This window comes from Ictidomys tridecemlineatus, chromosome 11, assembly GCF_052094955.1.
Source record: "Ictidomys tridecemlineatus isolate mIctTri1 chromosome 11, mIctTri1.hap1, whole genome shotgun sequence".
Classification (NCBI taxonomy): domain Eukaryota; kingdom Metazoa; phylum Chordata; class Mammalia; order Rodentia; family Sciuridae; genus Ictidomys; species Ictidomys tridecemlineatus.
The window spans coordinates 129276539-129286149 of NC_135487.1; the positions used below are offsets into that span (position 1 = coordinate 129276539).

At 44.0% G+C, this 9611-nt stretch overlaps 1 non-coding gene across 1 annotated transcript; it reads left to right on the forward strand.

The window, feature by feature from the left end:
- The first annotated feature begins 2824 nt into the window (after positions 1-2824).
- On the forward strand, positions 2825-2900 carry Trnav-cac (transfer RNA valine (anticodon CAC)). Its single transcript has one exon. It is a non-coding gene; the product is annotated as a tRNA-Val (tRNA).
- Positions 2901-9611: the final 6711 nt, after the last annotated feature.

The window sequence follows — 9611 nt, forward strand, 5'->3', positions numbered from 1 at the left end:
GATTCCTGAGACACGTCTCCCCTGACCCCTGTCTCTCTCAATGTCTTCCTCCTTTTGGCGAGGTTTTCCTGAAGAACCCTGGCCAATACAGTGTGGGTGCAGGGGTGTTTATATGAAGCAGGTAGGAAACAGACATTGTGTCCTTTGTCCATTGTATTTTTCTGTGTTTATTTTTTTTTTTACCAGATCTATTCATATAAGAGATAAGTTAATTCTTTACTGGACATGGGTTCTATTTTTCTCAGTTGACAACTTTCCTTTGCACTTGACATATGGTATGTTTTGACATACAAATTTAATTTTTATTATGATTCATTTTTATGGCACTGGGGACTGAACCCAAGGGCACTCCACCACTGAGACACATCCCAGTCTTTTAAATTTTTTTTTTAAATTTTGAGACAGGGTCTCACTAAGTGGCTCAGGATGGCCTTGAACTTGCAATCCTCCTGTTTCAGTTTCCCAAGTAGCGGGGATTATAGTTGTATACTGCCATGTCCAACATTCAAATCTTTATCACAAATTTTTTTTTGAATTCTTAAAATATCTTTCTGACTTAACAATTAAGAAACAATTTCTTATATTTTCTGTTAGTTTTAGACTATCATTTTATCCTTTATAATTTGCAGAAAGATTTTAGGGAGAGTTAAACGTAAATTCATTAATGTGCCCACTCATGGCTTGTTAGAAGGAGGAAAGTGAGAGAGCACAGTGGAAAATCAATTCAGCCTGGAGTTTTCTCCCTCCGCATCTCAGCACTGCTTCTTATTGTTACCTGAGTAGATAAGAGAATAACGATAAAAGAGACAAATTGTTAGGCGGATAGGTGGCTCAGAAAGTTTTGGATAGACACAAACGTTTACTGAATGGTCTCAAAACGATCAATAGCTATCCTCCAAGCCTCAGGATCAGGCCCAGTGATGCTGTTACATACTGCTGATTTAGCCCCGAAGTCCATGCTGCCCTGTCTCAAGACAGAGACCAGAGACGTGAGACAGATGACCTCTTCTCCCCATCATTTAGTAATTGGGAACAGGGCTCCTGAGTGAGCCAAGACAAGGATATCCTGGTCATGTCCCTGTCCCCATAACGAAGCCTATGGGAAAAACCTGAGCAATAATGTTTCAAGAGTGAGACGGTGGCAGACCTCCGCAGGGTGACGTGGCCAACGTACATCACTGTGTCGCTCTCAGTGTGGTCTCCTGTGAAGATGACCTAAACCCTCGTAGAATGGTATAAAGTCATGTCAATGCCAATGATAAAACACTTAAAACTCTATTAACCACCCATCTACACTTAACTTTTGCCTAGTTGCTGATGAAAAATAAGGCTAGAATTGTGCTGTCAACACATTTATCAAAATATTGTTTGCAGGCTATCTCACATAAACAGTATCTATATCTATATCTGCATTTATATCTATATCTATTAATACCCATGTCCAAGTCTAGCATACATTTACATCCCTATCTAAGCACACACATGTATATATATGATCAATTAAATGCAATACTCTAAAATACCCCAAATTTATGAGCACATACATTTCACCAGATATCCTTCCTCCATGTCCATTGTAACCTGGATGTGGGTGTATTCAACCAATCTGGAACCCATCCCATGCTCTGGCAAATTATTGAGGATACTTCCTGAAGGGAGAACTTTTTTCACATCATTAATGCTAGGTCTCATTTGCTTTCATCTAATTAATTTTCCTATATTTTAAATGTTGCCCTCCAGACATGAGAAAACACACACACACATACAACAGGGGAAAAAAACCTCATTCCCTTTTAATTACCAATAGACAAGTACTTCTATTAGAGTCATACCTGTTGCCGCAGTCTGGCTGGGCACAAAATCACGAGTCACTCAAGCAGGAACAAACTTTATTTTTGAAACTCCCGGCCAATGCCCTGTACGCTCCTGGGAAAAATGCCGACCGACACACACGGCGTTTTCCTGGACACTCCAACAGGAAATCCCTCCTCCGGAATTCCCACCTACCGCACTTCCCCAACCAATGGGAACTCTCCAGGAGTCCCATAGCAGGCCGAGGTGGACAGCAGGGGCCTAATATCCATATGAATGCAGATCTTAACATAACCATATCATCTCAATGGCTTGCTGGCGGCACCTTTCAACCAAAAATGCCATGCATCCTACTACTTGGCTGTGGCTCTTAGCACCTGTTACAGGACCTGACCAGGCATTTCCCCTCTGTGATCCTGTTGTCCCTCACAGCAGTCTGGACACTAACCTTCTTCATCTATATTATAACATTCTCGAACCTGAGAACGAGCAATGTGATTTCCATAGCTAGTAAGTAGCAGAACCAGGCGTGTCTGAGTTCTGCTCCAGGATGGTGTAGAACACATGGGTGTACACACACATGCACACACACACACATGCACACACACACACACACACACACACACACACATGCACACCTATACACAGGTCCAGTGGGATGGCCGGGGACACTCCCTGAGGGCCGGGACACACCAGGGAAGTTTAGAGGCTTTTAACTAAAATTCAAAGAACATCAAGAAAATAAGAAAAAAAAATGGCTTTGGAGGCCTGGCTCCAAGAAGAGGTTCTGAGGGTTGGTCCTGGGAACTGTTCTGACTCAGTGTGTCATCTGTGCTCACAGGACCTGCGCAGCTGAGAGGCAGGGCTGCCTGTCCACGTGCTGCCTTGCTCTCCGGGGACAAGAGCCGAAACCAGAATAAAAGAGGCTCGATGATTCTGTTCCTATGTCAAAATCAGGAAAAGACTTTCCCATCCCCATAAATGATGAATCCTAAGTCATTAGTAGGGGGCTGGGGATATGGCTCAGTTGGAAGAGTTTGTGCCTCACATGCACAAGGCCCTGGGTTCAATCCCCAGCACTGCCCCCCCACCAAAAAAAAAAAAAAAAAAGAAAAGAAAAGAGAAAAAAAGAAAGAGAGAAAGAAAAAGAAAAACTAAGTCATTAGTAAAGTCTTGTTTAGGTCTGCGTGCTCCTTAAGGGAAAAATTCCAAAACCCTTCTGTGAAATATGGCCTCAGCTCCGCCTCTGCTGTCAGCCTTTGCCACGCACACTCACTGAAAGGTTCTGAGCTGAATTGCATCATTTTCTGAGCTTGAATAATGTCTGTTCCTGCCACAGCGTCCTGGCCCTTGCCTGCCAGGACAACGCCACTCAATTCCGTCGTTTTTATGGGTTATTCAATTCCTCATGTGACCTCCAACGAGAGTACAGCGAATTCCCTGACATCCTGGCTTGGGGTTTATACTGGACCTCCATGAGTCCAACAGAGGACTATGCACACAATAGATAAATGTGAAGCCTATTCCTTGCCTGAGCACCGACTTTACAGTTTATAAATAGCTGTACTTTAAATCAGGTCACACTCATAGGAAACTACACTCTGAGACAGGCCCAGCAAAGTATGTGTGGACATGTCACCTTGACAGATCTGCCACTGTCACCTGATGTTCATTCTCCTGCTCATGTCGTTCCCAAGGCTTTAGGAATGGGGAAGTGGTCAGGATATTGATCCCTTGCTTTTCACAACAGCAGGGCTACTCAGAAGCTCATCTCCTGGTTTCTAGGATGATGGTGTGAGATGCCACCTAGTCCATGCCTCTGTTTCCACACAGGGCCACGCCCAGGTCCTCACCTGACCTTACCTGGATACAGGTGAGGAGTCTTACCTGGGCACAGATGAGGAGCCACAGCTTACTCATATGAGGGAGACTGGAATGAAGTCTTGGCTTGGGATTTACTGGCTTAGATGTCCAGTTAATATCAACGTCTTGTCTAGCAAATCATTGACTTTCTGAGGATTTCCATTTGTCAAAGTGTCTCTTTTATGTGGTCAAACATTCACCATCTCATAGGATGTGAGAAAACGCGGCTGAGATAGCATCAGAAGAGAGTCCAACTGAGTATTCGTCCTCTCTATGTGCTCCATGGCCATTACCAAACAAATTGGTGATCTTTGGGGGTTTTTCTTCCATCTTCTCAAACTCTTTTAACAATTATGATGAAAGGATTCTATATCTCCTTGACAAAAATCAAACAACACAACTTCAAAGTGGGCAAAGGACTTGAATAGATGTTTCTCAAAAGACATACAAATGGCCAACAGGTATATAAAAGTGCTCCACATCAGTGACCATCAGGAAAAATGCAGATGGAAGCCCAGCAGGACATCACCTCACGCCTGTTTCAATGTCTGTTATACAGAAGATGAAGGGTGACGAGAGGAGACAGGAGAGGACAAAAGGGATCCTTGCCTACTGTTGCTGGGAATGTAAATTGGCGTAATCAGTCTGAGAAACAATAGGAAGGATTGTAACAGATTAAAAATAGAACTACCTCAGATCCAATAAAGGATCTTGTGGGTATAAAACCAAGGGGAAAGGAGTGAGTGTTTTGAAGACCATGTACTCCCAAGTTCATTCATACCAGCCCCCGTGTGGACAATGTCTGTCAATGGATGGGTGGATAAACAAAATGGGATCTCTGTGTGTGTGTGAGTGTGTGTGTGTGTGTGTGTGTTGAAATATCAGCTTTAGAAAAATAAAAAGAAAGTCCTGCCGTACATGACTCAAATAAGCTTAAAGAATATTATGTTGATTGAAATTTGACAAAGAAAGACACACTTTGTGATCTCAATTATATGGGGAAATCTAAAAATGTGAGACTCCCAGAAAAATAGAATAGAATGGCCATTACCAGGAACTGGGGGAGGAAGACCTGGAGAAATGTTGGTCAAGAGGGACAAGGGTTTAATTATTCAGGAGACGCAAACTCTGGAGAGCCTGGGTACAACAACGTGACTATAGTTAAAAACGCGTATTGCATACTTGACATTTGCTAAGTCTGGAAATCTTAAGGCTCTTCACACACACATACACACACACACACACACACACACACACACACACTGATGTGATAGATATACAATTAGCTTGGTTATTGATGTATAGTTCACAATGTATTCATATATCAAATTAGAAAGCTGTATAATATATAAAATTTTTTGCAACTGTACCTTAGTCAAGTTGGAAAAACTAAAATTTTAGATATATAAGATTTTTTGCAAGTATACTTTAATCAAGTTGGAAAACTAAAATAAATTTCACAGAAAATTTAAAAATTAACTCTAAAAGAAAATTCAGTTGTTATTTTAGATAGTGTCTTTTAAAATCATGTTTTCAGTTTTGTGATTTTTGGCATCTTGAATTCACATACATTGAACTCTCCTATGATTTCTAAATCACTGTACTGAACATTCTTGTCCATTTATTCTTTATTTTTATGTCATTGAAAAAATCACACAACACTTTTATATAAAAAGGTATGTTCATTTATGTTTAGTTAGCTTTTTTGCTGCTGTAATTAAAAGATCTGACCAGAACAATTTTTAAGGAGAAAAACTTTATTTGAGGGTTCATGGTTTCAGAGGTCTCAGTCCACGGAAGGCTGGCTCCATTCCTCAGGGCTTGAGGGGAGGCAGAACATCTCGGCGGGAGGGTGTGGCAGAGGGAGGCAGCTCACCTGGTGATCAGGAAGTAGAGAGAGAGGGACAAAGAGGGGAGAGAGACAGAGAGACTCCACTGGCAAGATACAAACATGTACACCCAGGCCATGCCCCAATTCCCACCCCTCCTCCAGCCGTACCCTAAGACTTCAGTTATCACTCAGTTAATCCCCATTAACTGGGGATCAATTCACTGATTCGGTTAAGACTCTTACAACCCAGTCATTTCTCCTCTGAAACTTCTGCATTGTCTTACATGTGAGTTTTTTGGGAGACACCACATCTAAACCATAACAATTCACAATTTTAATTATCTACCCAATAAACACTTGTTAAATGAATAAAAATCACCCAAATCCCTATAACACAGAGCAGGTGATGATTTGGGCTCCTGTCAATGATGAATTTTGTGAGCCTTTTGAATCTTTGCCAATGTTTTATAAACCTAACAGCTCCCTTCCAAAAAGATGAGTTATGTCCCTTCATTAAAAGTTGAATATCTTTAACAATATAATTTTAGTATCATTGACATTTCTTATTTTTTCTTCTGTTTCAAAATCGATCATTCATGACTTCCATCAAATCTTTTAACATAATATGTGGCCATCTTTCCTAGCTGGCGACCTAATTCTGGGTTCACACAATCTGACTGTTCCAATAACTCACGACCATGACAAAGAGAGCACACAGCCACACAGAAGTAACCTTTCAATAATCTGGAGATGGCTCTGTGAATTTAAGGGTCTGTGGAAAGAGAGTCACCGGAATTCTTTATTCTTATGTAGGGGACACACAAGGGGAGGATCCATGGAACATTCTATCCCCAAAAGGGCAAAGGGGCAGGGTTACAAAGGATCAGGTGATGCAGCTCCATCCCCGTGGGTGACGCCTGCACCTGGAGCCATGCCTTGTTATCCGAGCTGGGGTGACGCCCAAGGGACTGTGACCTGGCATCAGGACGTAAAAGGTGTCAGCCTCCAGGGCAGCTCCCGACAGTAGTATTGTTACCGCTGTTGACCGGTGACGAGTTCTTGCTCCCCGATGTTGAAGAATAACACCAAAGAAGCACGCCGAGGCAAGGTCAGAGTAGAGATTAGAAATTTATTAAAGGACAGCAGAAAAGACTTCTCCCGGAGGAAGAAGGGGACCCAAAAGGTGGAATCCGTGGAAGTGCGGTTGTTTCCCCTTTTTATAGTTCTTTCAGTGATGGAATGTAGGTTGGAGGGCCCGAGGGGTGGGACACTGGTGGGCCAAAGAAGTAGTCTGAGCAGGAAGGACTTCATTATCACTTCTTTGTGCTGGGCTATCTCCAAATCTGTTGGGGGCTGTATCCTGGGCTTCATTAACATTTCTTTGTGCTGGGCTGTCTTCAAATCTGTTGGGGGGCTGTTCATTAATACTTCCAGGTGGACTTTGGCCTAGGGCCTTTTCAGAACTTCATTAACATTCCATGAGTTGTCCTGTTTTCCCTGAGTCATTCCCAGCATGGCCTCCATTTTAGATTTCACTCGATATTAGACCCGATTTACCTAACTACACTGACTACCTAACTTTAAATCTGGCTTCAGTATTTGCTTTTTAATTCTTAATTTCTGTGAACACTATGTTATAAGGGATATTGGTTAGTCAGCTTCCCATTACTGTAACACAATATGTAAACTAATCAAATTATAGGAAGGAAAGGTTGACTTGGGCTCACAATTTTGGAGGCTCCAATCCATGACTGACTGGCCCTATTGCTTTGTGCTTGTGACAAAGTGGCACATTACGGAAGGAGCACATGGCAGGGCAAAAACTGCTCACCTCACTTCCAAGGAGCAGAGAGAGAGGGGCAGGAGCCAGGGCCACAATCCACCCCCCCCAGAAGACCTCCCACCAGGCACCGTCTCCAGAAGGTTCCACCACCACCCTTGAGATAAAGCCTTTACCCACGGGCCTTTGGGGACATTCATATCCACATCATAGCGGAACTTTAGTCCCAACACTATCAAATGTGCTCAGTTTTCCCAGGTTAATTTTTATCCTTCCATCTTTGAGTAGTGTTTTCTGTCTCTCAAAATTTAATTGTGATATGGTCAAACATACCCATATTTTCATGAATCTATTACTATTTTTAATATTTTAAAAATTTTCTACAAACCATGATTAATTATCAACTACCTATCTAGGATGCTGCTTATGATGCTTGTTACATGACTGTGTATGTTTGGCAAAGCTCATTAGGTTGTGTGTTTAAAATAAGTGAATTTTACTGTATATGAAATTTATACATCAATTAAGTGATTTAAAATTTTAAATATATGGATTCATTCCATATAATGTATGTGTATATACACACACATGTAAATATATAAAAAATATGTGTGTATAAATACATGCATATATATACACACACAATATTTGTTTGTATATTATATATAAATATAGAATGGAGGAGGAGTCAGGGGAATTAACTAACAGATAGAGAGGGGAGCACAGAAGTGAAAAGGTGGTGGTTTCCTGGCCTTCCCCCTGACCTGTCAGGCTACGCTCTCTCTCCTCCTCTGGCAATGTGGCCTCCAGCCCCAAGCCCCCGCCCAGCTTTCCTCCTGCTATTCTGCCTGCAGCCTGTGTCTGGGGAGGACAGACTTAGACACTGGGAAGCAACCAGAAGTTGAAGTAGCCATGATAACAATCACTGCTGCTCCAGGGCTTTGGTTAAGAGGGAACGCACACAATTAGAGAAAAAAATCAAGCCTACAAAAATTCAAACTTAAACCACTGATGACAAACTCCAGCCTCTGTCCTCCGAGGCCAGAGGAGCTACCAACAGAAGTGGGAGGGGAATGGTCGCAAAAGCAGGGAAGTGATTAGTCTTCTAGTCAGCTGGGAACAGACTTCAGATTTTATTATTTCAATTCAGCCAACAGAGCAGAATGACAGATGCTGGTGAGACTGGCCCAGGGCTTCAGGTGGACAGCACAGACAGGAGACGGTGGTTCCCAGCATAGGAGAAAGTCATTGGCTTGTGCCCACCAGGCTGGACAGATGCTCCTGGCCAGACCCAAGCTTTCCCTAAGCCTCTCAGCACTTCCTGTAGCCTCTGGAGGAAGACAAGTCAAGGGCACTTCAGCAGCAGCCTCCAGACTGCTGGCTGCTGCCCCCTCCACAGCAGCCCGAGCCCCCTGAGGGCTGGCTGCAGCAGCCAGAGCTCTGCCTGTGGCGGTGGGACCTGCGGGGCCTGTGGTGGCTCAGGCAGCAGCCCCCACCCCCAGAGCTGCAGCAGCCCCCAGAGCTGGAGCCACAGCAGCCCCCACCCCCAGAGCTGCAGCAGCCCCCGGAGCTGACGCTGCAGCAGGAAGGGGCTGGAGGGCACTTAGGAGGGCACTTTGGGGGGCACTTAGGGGCCTGGCACTTTTGAGGGCACTTGGGGGGGCACTTGGGAGGGGGCTGGCACTGCTGCTGGCTCTGCTGGCAGGACATCCTGGCAGGCGGGTGTTCAGGAGCTGAGGGAGGGACAGACACAGTCAGACCAGGACACAGGCCACCTGCCCACTCTGACCACTTAGCACTGCTCAGAATCATAGAAACAGCGTCTCCAGGAGTTTTACCCTCTCCATCCCCTCACACCACCATCCTCATCCTCATCCTCATCCTCATCCTCATCATCGCTATGGAAGCTCAGATGCCCTTGTAAGTCAGACAAACGCACCAGTGTAGAAAACTAAGACCAAACAATATCACAAAATGTGTCCATGAGTCAAAGATCTATATGTAAAGGAGAAAATGATCTCAAATGTCTTCAGACTCTGAAAGTGCCCCCTTCAAGGGTCATGACAGGGACAATAACTTTTAAAAGGGAAAAGCAGTCATTCCCTCTTGTCGTGACTTGCAGGATGATTTTCCCTGCAGCTCAGTACTGCAAAGGATCTTCAAAATTATCAGGTCAGCCAGCGCTCGGCTAATGAGGAGACGATAAGCCATCCACTCCTGCACCCTTGACCTGAGCCCCAGTCCCTCATGTCAGGTCAGAGCTCAGATGTCCTCTGCTGACCACCTGCTCAAGGCCACAATTGGCCTGTCCAGCCTCAGGCTTGT